Raw genomic sequence first — 12,500 nt, forward strand, 5'->3', positions numbered from 1 at the left:
AAGGGCAGGGACTTAATCAACGCGAGCTTATGACCCGCGCTTACTGGGAATTCCTCGTTCATGGGGAATAATTGCAATCCCCAGTCCCCATCACGAATGGGGTTCAGCGGATTACCCGCACCTCTCGGTGTAGGGTAGGCACACGCTGATCCAACCATTGTGGCGCGCGTGCAGCCCCGGACATCTAAGGGCATCACAGACCTGTTATTGCTCCATCTCGCGTGGCTGAACGCCACTTGTCCCTCTAAGAAGTTTGACGCCGACCGCGGAGGGCCGCGTAACTATTTAGCATGCCGGAGTCTCGTTCGTTATCGGAATTAACCAGACAAATCGCTCCACCAACTAAGAACGGCCATGCACCACCACCCACAGAATCGAGAAAGAGCTATCAATCTGTCAATCCTTTCCGTGTCCGGGCCGGGTGAGGTTTCCCGTGTTGAGTCAAATTAAGCCGCAGGCTCCACTCCTGGTGGTGCCCTTCCGTCAATTCCTTTAAGTTTCAGCTTTGCAACCATACTCCCCCCGGAACCCACAGACTCGTGGTTTCCCTCACGCTGCCCGGCGGGTCATGGGAATAACGCCGCCGGATCGCGGGTCGGCATAGTTTACGGTCGGAACTACGACGGTATCTGATCGTCTTCGAACCTCCGACTTTCGTTCTTGATTAATGAAAACATTCTTGGCAAATGCTTTCGCTTTCGTCCGTCTTGCGCCGGTCCAAGAATTTCACCTCTAGCGGCGCAATACGAATGCCCCCGGCCGTCCCTCTTAATCATGGCCCTGGTTCAGGAAACCCACAAAATAGAACCGGAGTCCTATTCCATTATTCCTAGCTCAGGTATTCAGGCGAGAAGCGGGCCCGCTTTGAACACTCTAATTTTTTCAAAGTAAACGCTCCGAGCCCCGTCCGGACACCCAGCCAAGGGCATCCGGGGGGCACCGGGAGACAGGGTCTGAGACAGGCGGTGGCACGCCTCGCGGCGGACCGCCAGCCCACTCCCGACATCCAACTACGAGCTTTTTAACTGCAGCAACTTTAATATACGCTATTGGAGCTGGAATTACCGCGGCTGCTGGCACCAGACTTGCCCTCCAATGGGTCCTCACCCATGGGTTTAGGATACGCTCATTCCGATTACAGGGCCTCGAAAGAGACCTGTATCGTTATTTTTCGTCACTACCTCCCCGTGTCGGGAATGGGTAATTTGCGCGCCTGCTGCCTTCCTTGGATGTGGTAGCCGTTTCTCAGGCTCCCTCTCCGGAATCGAACCCTGATTCCCCGTTACCCGTGGTCACCATGGTAGCCGACTATGGTACCATCGAAAGTTGATAGGGCAGACATTCGAATGAGACGTCGCCGCCGCGGAGGGCGCGCGATCGGCCCGAGGTTATCTAGAGTCACCAAAGCGGCCGGGGGGCCCGAGCCCCCCGGATGGGTTTTGGGTCTGATAAATGCACGCATCCCCCGAAGGGTCAGCGCTCGTTTGCATGTATTAGCTCTAGAATTACCACAGTTATCCGAGTAACGTGTGGAGCGATCAAAGGAACCATAACTGATTTAATGAGCCATTCGCAGTTTCACTGTACCGGCCGTGTGCACTTAGACCTGCATGGCTTAATCTTTGAGACAAGCATATGTTACTGGCAGGATCAACCAGGTAGTTTGCACCGTGGTCTGGGATGAACCACGAGTGACATCCGCCTCCCCTTCCGGGGGCTAGGAAGCAGCGGGTTGTAAGTGCGTGCGCCGTCAGGTCCAGACGCCATACAGGGCTACCCAGGACAGCTTCCGCGGCCAGTGTAAACGTGCTCGCGCACCGCCCTCTGGCCTTCGGACGCCGACCTCTCACCTTGATGCAAAGCTGTCCCATCCGGTCATGCCCGCACCGTACCCCGTCCACCTCCTCCGGAGGTGCGGACGGCCGACTCCAGGTGCTTTCGGCGTTCCCTCTCTTCACGCCGTTTTGATTTTCGTGGGCCGCTGGTGGGGGGACAAGGGAAAGACCTCGTCGAATTCCCTCCCCCCTAGCCTCGCTCAACCTACGTTTCGTGATGTAACCAAGAAGAGTGATTCGTGGGCCCAGGTAGGTTTGAAGAGGAGGCCAACAAAGCAGGGCACTCCCTTCCTCCCAAACCACAGACACCAGTATAGGACAACTGAGTAGACAGACTGGCCGTCTGAGTCTCCCCCAGAGAGTTCTGGGATGGGTTACAAATAACCCCCACCCCCCATCAGAGGCTTGACCCGCTAGAACCAGGGAGGATCTGTCAAAACCGCTCTCCACATCAGAAGTTCTGGATCAGCCGGGGCTGGTCGGCAGACGTCCACCTAAGGCCGTGGCCTAACCCCGTGTGGGGGGATAGCGCTCGCACCCGTACACGTGGACACCCGCTCGTCAAATGGCTGGCTCCTCACTTACCGTAGGGGGAATGGTTTGCCTACCCCTGGCGGGTCTGGTACTCCACTCTACCAAACAAGGAAGCAACACACCAATAGACCCCTGCAACACCGGGCAGCTTTGGGCAGTGTCACTACACTCCTCCTTGTTCTTCACGTTCCTTCCGTGGTGATTTTTTTTTTTTTTTCGTGGCCATTGCCGTGCATGGCTTCCCCATCGCTTTGCATGCTCTCCATTGCCTCGTGCTGCTTCACCATTGGTCTCACCTGGAGACCGAAGCCGCTCTCCCAGTAACCCGATGGTACCTGGCCAGAAAACCCCGTGCCCGATTTCATCTAGGACAAGGGCCAAACCACAGACCGTGCCCGTCCAGGGTCAACCCCTGGTCGGACAGGCCTGGTGGGTCGATACCATGGATGTGGCAGGCCGACGAGAATCCACTGGTACATTTACAAACACGCCCACCCTGGTGGCATGGCTGTACGACCCATCGTCGAAGCACGCTGCGGCGGACTGAGCCATTGGATCCAGTTGCCTGGGCGTACACTCAGCCCAACAGACGCACTCGGGTCGGGGAGAGCAAAGCAGACTGTGTGCCTGGATGTGCCCACTTCCATAGGGGAATCGGCATGATGGTTCACTTAACCCGAGGAGGGCTCCCCTCGCGGGATAAGCACCCCCCTCGGGGGATGGGGGGGGGGGGGGGGCATCCAGAGCACACCACTTTCCGGTAGGGGACAGGCGTTTGATCATGTGTCCGAGGGAGAGCTCCCCTTGCCGGCCGAACACCCCTCGGACTCCCCTTGGGCTTCCAGAGAACGCCACTGGATGAATTTAGTGCTTGGACCCCATTGATTCTCTTTGCTCTCCCATATACCCGACGGGACCTATTTGCAAAACCCCGTGCCAACCAGACCTCCAGGAAGGGGGCTGGCGGCTAACCATGCCCAGCAGGGTGCACCCTGGTCGGACACTTTGGGAGGGTCGAGAGCCTGGAAGTGCCACCCGGGGGAGTAATTCTGATTTCCGTTTTAATGCACTCAGGGACAGCCCGAGGACCTCTGTAGTGCACCTGAGGCGGACTGAGCCGTCGGGTCCAGGGGTCTGGAGTTCGGAACCTCCAGGGTTCACCTGGCTGTTCTCTTAGCCCGGCAGGGTGCACCCTGGTCGGACACTTTGGGAGGGTCGAGAGCCTGGATGTGCCACCCCGACGAGTAATGAGTTTTCCCTTCGTATCTCTTCCGGACCAGGTCCGATTCGCACGAAACTCGCTGGGCATGGCCAGGAGCGCCCCCTGCTGCCCACGCCACCGTCCCCGCGCTTCTACTCCCGAGGGCCGAGGAGACAGCGAAGCGTGGGTCGGGTCGCCTGCTTCCAGGGTCTCCCTGGTACTCTCCAGTCTCCCGAGTCCATCGGGTCCGACCTCGTATTTTTAGCCCAGACGGGGAATGAGAAAGGGGCCCCCGACCGCCCGAGGGCGGGCGCTCGCTTCTCAGCCTAGGAACGTCCGATTCCCACGAAACTTTTACGCCAGACGTTCCTGGCAGCGAGCGCGTTCAAAGGTGACCCGCGCTGCTTCTCTCCTCCCAAGGGCCGAAGAGATATTCGTCTTCAAACCCGACCGGCCCTGTGTTTGCCGCCCCGGCGGTTTTAAAAAATCATAGCGTAAAAACGGTGGGTGCGCTTCGCCTGCCGCTTGGACAGCGTTAAACGGCAGCCCCGGCTCTTTCCAAAGGGCCCTCAACCGACTTTCTGCTCCCAAGGAGCCCAGAGATATGAAACCGAAAAATCAAAACCCCGTGCCAACCAGACCTCCAGGAAGGGGGCTGGCGGCTAACCATGCCCGGCAGGGTGCACCCTGGTCGGACGCTTTGGGAGGGTCGAGAGCCTGGATGTGCCACCCCGACGAGTAATGAGTTTTCCCTTCGTATCTCTTCCGGACCAGGTCCGATTCGCACGAAACTCGCTGGGCATGGCCAGGAGCGCCCCCTGCTGCCCACGCCACCGTCCCCGCGCTTCTACTCCCGAGGGCCGAGGAGACAGCGAAGCGTGGGTCGGGTCGCCTGCTTCCAGGGTCTCCCTGGTACTCTCCAGTCTCCCGAGTCCATCGGGTCCGACCTCGTATTTTTAGCCCAGACGGGGAATGAGAAAGGGGCCCCCGACCGCCCGAGGGCGGGCGCTCGCTTCTCAGCCTAGGAACGTCCGATTCCCACGAAACTTTTACGCCAGACGTTCCTGGCAGCGAGCGCGTTCAAAGGTGACCCGCGCTGCTTCTCTCCTCCCAAGGGCCGAAGAGATATTCGTCTTCAAACCCGACCGGCCCTGTGTTTGCCGCCCCGGCGGTTTTAAAAAATCATAGCGTAAAAACGGTGGGTGCGCTTCGCCTGCCGCTTGGACAGCGTTAAACGGCAGCCCCGGCTCTTTCCAAAGGGCCCTCAACCGACTTTCTGCTCCCAAGGAGCCCAGAGATATGAAACCGAAAAATCAAAACCCCGTGCCAACCAGACCTCCAGGAAGGGGGCTGGCGGCTAACCATGCCCGGCAGGGTGCACCCTGGTCGGACGCTTTGGGAGGGTCGAGAGCCTGGATGTGCCACCCCGACGAGTAATGAGTTTTCCCTTCGTATCTCTTCCGGACCAGGTCCGATTCGCACGAAACTCGCTGGGCATGGCCAGGAGCGCCCCCTGCTGCCCACGCCACCGTCCCCGCGCTTCTACTCCCGAGGGCCGAGGAGACAGCGAAGCGTGGGTCGGGTCGCCTGCTTCCAGGGTCTCCCTGGTACTCTCCAGTCTCCCGAGTCCATCGGGTCCGACCTCGTATTTTTAGCCCAGACGGGGAATGAGAAAGGGGCCCCCGACCGCCCGAGGGCGGGCGCTCGCTTCTCAGCCTAGGAACGTCCGATTCCCACGAAACTTTTACGCCAGACGTTCCTGGCAGCGAGCGCGTTCAAAGGTGACCCGCGCTGCTTCTCTCCTCCCAAGGGCCGAAGAGATATTCGTCTTCAAACCCGACCGGCCCTGTGTTTGCCGCCCCGGCGGTTTTAAAAAATCATAGCGTAAAAACGGTGGGTGCGCTTCGCCTGCCGCTTGGACAGCGTTAAACGGCAGCCCCGGCTCTTTCCAAAGGGCCCTCAACCGACTTTCTGCTCCCAAGGAGCCCAGAGATATGAAACCGATAAATCAAAACCCCGTGCCAACCAGACCTCCAGGAAGGGGGCTGGCGGCTAACCATGCCCGGCAGGGTGCACCCTGGTCGGACGCTTTGGGAGGGTCGAGAGCCTGGATGTGCCACCCCGACGAGTAATGAGTTTTCCCTTCGTATCTCTTCCGGACCAGGTCCGATTCGCACGAAACTCGCTGGGCATGGCCAGGAGCGCCCCCTGCTGCCCACGCCACCGTCCCCGCGCTTCTACTCCCGAGGGCCGAGGAGACAGCGAAGCGTGGGTCGGGTCGCCTGCTTCCAGGGTCTCCCTGGTACTCTCCAGTCTCCCGAGTCCATCGGGTCCGACCTCGTATTTTTAGCCCAGACGGGGAATGAGAAAGGGGCCCCCGACCGCCCGAGGGCGGGCGCTCGCTTCTCAGCCTAGGAACGTCCGATTCCCACGAAACTTTTACGCCAGACGTTCCTGGCAGCGAGCGCGTTCAAAGGTGACCCGCGCTGCTTCTCTCCTCCCAAGGGCCGAAGAGATATTCGTCTTCAAACCCGACCGGCCCTGTGTTTGCCGCCCCGGCGGTTTTAAAAAATCATAGCGTAAAAACGGTGGGTGCGCTTCGCCTGCCGCTTGGACAGCGTTAAACGGCAGCCCCGGCTCTTTCCAAAGGGCCCTCAACCGACTTTCTGCTCCCAAGGAGCCCAGAGATATGAAACCGATAAATCAAAACCCCGTGCCAACCAGACCTCCAGGAAGGGGGCTGGCGGCTAACCATGCCCGGCAGGGTGCACCCTGGTCGGACGCTTTGGGAGGGTCGAGAGCCTGGATGTGCCACCCCGACGAGTAATGAGTTTTCCCTTCGTATCTCTTCCGGACCAGGTCCGATTCGCACGAAACTCGCTGGGCATGGCCAGGAGCGCCCCCTGCTGCCCAGGCCTGGCTCTGGGCCTGGGCACACTTCATTCACTTTGTACCTTTAAATCATACTACTACTACTACTACTACCACCAGAATTCCAGGGCCAAGAGGTCACACAGTCATACACAGCAAAGTAGCTCTGGGCCTGGGCACACTTCAAGAAGTTTGTCCCTTTATATAAGCCTAGAAATAGACTTCCAGGCCCAAGAGTTCAAACACATTCATGCCCAGCAAAGTAGCTCTGGGCCTGGGCACACTTCAATCACTTTGTGCCTTTAAATCATACTACTACTACCAGACTTCCAGGCCCAAGAGGTCAAACACAGTCATGCCCAGCAAAGTAGCTCTGGGCCTGGGCACACTTCATTCACTTTGTGCCTTTAAATCATACTACTACTACCACCAGAATTCCAGGGCCAAGAGGTCACACAGTCATACACAGCAAAGTAGCTCTGGGCCTGGGCACACTTCAAGAAGTTTGACCCTTTATATAAGCCTAGAAATAGACTTCCAGAGCCAAGAGGTCAAACACAGTCATGCACAGCAAAGTAGCTCTGGGCCTGGGCACACTTCAAGCACTTTGTGCCTTTAAATCTACTACTACTACTACTACTACTACTACTACTACTACTACCAGACTTCCAGGCCCAAGAGTTCAAACACATTCATGCCCAGCAAAGTAGCTCTGGGCCTGGGCACACTTCATTCACTTTGTGCCTTTAAATCATACTACTACTACCACCAGACTTCCAGGGCCAAGAGGTCAACCACAGTCATGCACAGCAAAGTAGCTCTGGGCCTGGGCACACTTCAAGATGTTTGACCCTTTATATAAGCCTAGAAATAGACTTCCAGGCCCAAGAGTTCAAACACATTCATGCCCAGCAAAGTAGCTCTGGGCCTGGGCACACTTCAATCACTTTGTGCCTTTAAATCATACTACTACTACCACCAGACTTCCAGGCCCAAGAGGTCAAACACAGTCATGCCCAGCAAAGTAGCTCTGGGCCTGGGCACACTTCAATCACTTTGTGCCTTTAAATCATACTACTACTACCACCAGACTTCCAGGCCCTGGAGGTCACACCTTCATGCCTAGCAAGGTTGCTTTACACCTGCGCACACTTCAGACCGTTTCACTCTTTTAATCCTTCAAAGTACCACATTTCCAGACCCAAGAGGTCACAGAATCATGCCCAGCAAAGTAGCTCTGGGCCTGGGCACACTTCAATCACTTTGTGCCTTTAAATCATACTACTACTACCAGACTTCCAGGCCCCAGAGGTCAAACACAGTCATGCCCAGCAAAGTAGCTCTGGGCCTGGGCACACTTCAAGAAGTTTGACTCTTTATATAAGCCTAGAAATAGACTTCCAGAGCCAAGAGGTCAAACACAGTCATGCACAGCAAAGTAGCTCTGGGCCTGGGCACACTTCATTCACTTTGTACCTTTAAATCATACTACTACTACCAGACTTCCAGGCCCAAGAGTTCAAACACATTCATGCCCAGCAAAGTAGCTCTGGGCCTGGGCACACTTCAATCACTTTGTGTCTTTAAATCATACTACTACTACCAGACTTCCAGGCCCCAGAGGTCAAACACAGTCATGCCCAGCAAAGTAGCTCTGGGCCTGGGCACACTTCAAGAAGTTTGACCCTTTATATAAGCCTAGAAATAGACTTTCAGGCCCAAGAGGTCAAACACAGTCATGCCCAGCAAAGTAGCTGTGGGCCTGGGCACACTTCATTCACTTTGTACCTTTAAATCATACTACTACTACTACTACTACTACTACTACTACTACTACTACTACTACCAGACTTCCAGGCCCAAGAGGTCAAACACAGTCATGCCCAGCAAAGTAGCTCTGGGCCTGGGCACACTTCAAGAAGTTTGACCCTTTATATAAGCCTAGAAATAGACTTCCAGGCCCAAGAGTTCAAACACATTCATGCCCAGCAAAGTAGCTCTGGGCCTGGGCACACTTCAATCACTTTGTGCCTTTAAATCATACTACTACTACCAGACTTCCAGGCCCCAGAGGTCAAACACAGTCATGCCCAGCAAAGTAGCTCTGGGCCTGGGCACACTTCAAGAAGTTTGACCCTTTATATAAGCCTAGAAATAGACTTCCAGAGCCAAGAGGTCAAACACAGTCATGCCCAGCAAAGTAGCTCTGGGCCTGGGCACACTTCAATCACTTTGTGCCTTTAAATCATACTACTACTACCACCAGACTTCCAGGCCCAAGAGGTCAAACACAGTCATGCCCAGCAAAGTAGCTCTGGGCCTGGGCACACTTCAATCACTTTGTGCCTTTAAATCATACTACTACTACCACCAGACTTCCAGGCCCTGGAGGTCACACCTTCATGCCTAGCAAGGTTGCTTTACACCTGCGCACACTTCAGACCGTTTCACTCTTTTAATCCTTCAAAGTACCACATTTCCAGACCCAAGAGGTCACAGAATCATGCCCAGCAAAGTAGCTCTGGGCCTGGGCACACTTCAATCACTTTGTGCCTTTAAATCATACTACTACTACCAGACTTCCAGGCCCCAGAGGTCAAACACAGTCATGCCCAGCAAAGTAGCTCTGGGCCTGGGCACACTTCAAGAAGTTTGACCCTTTATATAAGCCTAGAAATAGACTTCCAGAGCCAAGAGGTCAAACACAGTCATGCACAGCAAAGTAGCTCTGGGCCTGGGCACACTTCATTCACTTTGTACCTTTAAATCATACTACTACTACCAGACTTCCAGGCCCAAGAGTTCAAACACATTCATGCCCAGCAAAGTAGCTCTGGGCCTGGGCACACTTCAATCACTTTGTGTCTTTAAATCATACTACTACTACCAGACTTCCAGGCCCCAGAGGTCAAACACAGTCATGCCCAGCAAAGTAGCTCTGGGCCTGGGCACACTTCAAGAAGTTTGACCCTTTATATAAGCCTAGAAATAGACTTTCAGGCCCAAGAGGTCAAACACAGTCATGCCCAGCAAAGTAGCTGTGGGCCTGGGCACACTTCATTCACTTTGTACCTTTAAATCATACTACTACTACTACTACTACTACTACTACTACTACTACTACTACTACTACCAGACTTCCAGGCCCAAGAGGTCAAACACAGTCATGCCCAGCAAAGTAGCTCTGGGCCTGGGCACACTTCAAGAAGTTTGACCCTTTATATAAGCCTAGAAATAGACTTCCAGGCCCAAGAGTTCAAACACATTCATGCCCAGCAAAGTAGCTCTGGGCCTGGGCACACTTCAATCACTTTGTGCCTTTAAATCATACTACTACTACCAGACTTCCAGGCCCCAGAGGTCAAACACAGTCATGCCCAGCAAAGTAGCTCTGGGCCTGGGCACACTTCAAGAAGTTTGACCCTTTATATAAGCCTAGAAATAGACTTCCAGAGCCAAGAGGTCAAACACAGTCATGCCCAGCAAAGTAGCTCTGGGCCTGGGCACACTTCAATCACTTTGTGCCTTTAAATCATACTACTACTACCACCAGACTTCCAGGCCCAAGAGGTCAAACACAGTCATGCCCAGCAAAGTAGCTCTGGGCCTGGGCACACTTCAATCACTTTGTGCCTTTAAATCATACTACTACTACCACCAGACTTCCAGGCCCTGGAGGTCACACCTTCATGCCTAGCAAGGTTGCTTTACACCTGCGCACACTTCAGACCGTTTCACTCTTTTAATCCTTCAAAGTACCACATTTCCAGACCCAAGAGGTCACAGAATCATGCCCAGCAAAGTAGCTCTGGGCCTGGGCACACTTCAATCACTTTGTGCCTTTAAATCATACTACTACTACCAGACTTCCAGGCCCCAGAGGTCAAACACAGTCATGCCCAGCAAAGTAGCTCTGGGCCTGGGCACACTTCAAGAAGTTTGACCCTTTATATAAGCCTAGAAATAGACTTCCAGAGCCAAGAGGTCAAACACAGTCATGCACAGCAAAGTAGCTCTGGGCCTGGGCACACTTCATTCACTTTGTACCTTTAAATCATACTACTACTACCAGACTTCCAGGCCCAAGAGTTCAAACACATTCATGCCCAGCAAAGTAGCTCTGGGCCTGGGCACACTTCAATCACTTTGTGTCTTTAAATCATACTACTACTACCAGACTTCCAGGCCCCAGAGGTCAAACACAGTCATGCCCAGCAAAGTAGCTCTGGGCCTGGGCACACTTCAAGAAGTTTGACCCTTTATATAAGCCTAGAAATAGACTTTCAGGCCCAAGAGGTCAAACACAGTCATGCCCAGCAAAGTAGCTGTGGGCCTGGGCACACTTCATTCACTTTGTACCTTTAAATCATACTACTACTACTACTACTACTACTACTACTACTACTACTACTACTACCAGACTTCCAGGCCCAAGAGGTCAAACACAGTCATGCCCAGCAAAGTAGCTCTGGGCCTGGGCACACTTCAAGAAGTTTGACCCTTTATATAAGCCTAGAAATAGACTTCCAGGCCCAAGAGTTCAAACACATTCATGCCCAGCAAAGTAGCTCTGGGCCTGGGCACACTTCAATCACTTTGTGCCTTTAAATCATACTACTACTACCAGACTTCCAGGCCCCAGAGGTCAAACACAGTCATGCCCAGCAAAGTAGCTCTGGGCCTGGGCACACTTCAAGAAGTTTGACCCTTTATATAAGCCTAGAAATAGACTTCCAGAGCCAAGAGGTCAAACACAGTCATGCCCAGCAAAGTAGCTCTGGGCCTGGGCACACTTCATTCACTTTGTACCTTTAAATCATACTACTACTACCAGACTTCCAGGCCCAAGACGTCAAACACAGTCATGCCCAGCAAAGTAGCTCTGGGCCTGGGCACACTTCATTCACTTTGTACCTTTAAATCATACTACTACTACTACTACTACTACTACTACTACTACTACTACCAGACTTCCAGGCCCAAGAGGTCAAACACAGTCATGCCCAGCAAAGTAGCTCTGGGCCTGGGCACACTTCAATCACTTTGTGCCTTTAAATCATACTACTACTACCAGACTTCCAGGCCCCAGAGGTCAAACACAGTCATGCCCAGCAAAGTAGCTCTGGGCCTGGGCACACTTCAAGAAGTTTGACCCTTTATATAAGCCTAGAAATAGACTTCCAGAGCCAAGAGGTCAAACACAGTCATGCCCAGCAAAGTAGCTCTGGGCCTGGGCACACTTCATTCACTTTGTACCTTTAAATCATACTACTACTACTACTACTACTACTACTACTACTACTACTACTACTACCAGACTTCCAGGCCCAAGAGTTCAAACACATTCATGCCCAGCAAAGTAGCTCTGGGCCTGGGCACACTTCAATCACTTTGTGCCTTTAAATCATACTACTACTACCACCAGACTTCCAGGCCCAAGAGGTCAAACACAGTCATGCCCAGCAAAGTAGCTCTGGGCCTGGGCACACTTCAATCACTTTGTGCCTTTAAATCATACTACTACTACCAGACTTCCAGGCCCAAGAGTTCAAACACATTCATGCCCAGCAAAGTAGCTCTGGGCCTGGGCACACTTCAATCACTTTGTGCCTTTAAATCATACTACTACTACTACCACCAGACTTCCAGACCCAAGAGGTCAAACACAGTCATGCCCAGCAAAGTAGCTCTGGGCCTGGGCACACTTCAAGAAGTTTGACCCTTTATATAAGCCTAGAAATAGACTTCCAGGCCCAAGAGGTCAAACACAGTCATGCCCAGCAAAGTAGCTCTGGGCCTGGGCACACTTCATTCACTTTGTACCTTTAAATCATACTACTACTACTACTACTACTACTACTACTACTACTACTACCAGACTTCCAGGCCCAAGAGGTCAAACACAGTCATGCCCAGCAAAGTAGCTCTGGGCCTGGGCACACTTCATTCACTTTGTGCCTTTAAATCATACTACTACTACCACCAGACTTCCAGGCCCAAGAGGTCAAACACAGTCATGCCCAGCAAAGTAGCTCTGGGCCTGGGCACACTTCAATCAC

At 53.6% G+C, this 12,500-nt stretch overlaps 1 non-coding gene across 1 annotated transcript in view; it reads right to left on the reverse strand.

Moving 5' to 3' along the window:
* LOC145656648 (18S ribosomal RNA) overlaps positions 1-1,661 on the reverse strand; it is a 1,839-nt gene extending 178 nt beyond the window's left edge. Inside the window, exon 1 of the ribosomal RNA XR_014122251.1 lies at positions 1-1,661. This exon is cut by the window's left edge and continues 178 nt beyond it. This is a non-coding gene — a ribosomal RNA (18S ribosomal RNA).
* Positions 1,662-12,500: the final 10,839 nt, after the last annotated feature.

Source organism: Electrophorus electricus, unplaced genomic scaffold (assembly GCF_041902795.1).
Source record: "Electrophorus electricus isolate QZ-2024a unplaced genomic scaffold, ASM4190279v1 Scaffold84, whole genome shotgun sequence".
NCBI classification, from domain to species: domain Eukaryota; kingdom Metazoa; phylum Chordata; class Actinopteri; order Gymnotiformes; family Gymnotidae; genus Electrophorus; species Electrophorus electricus.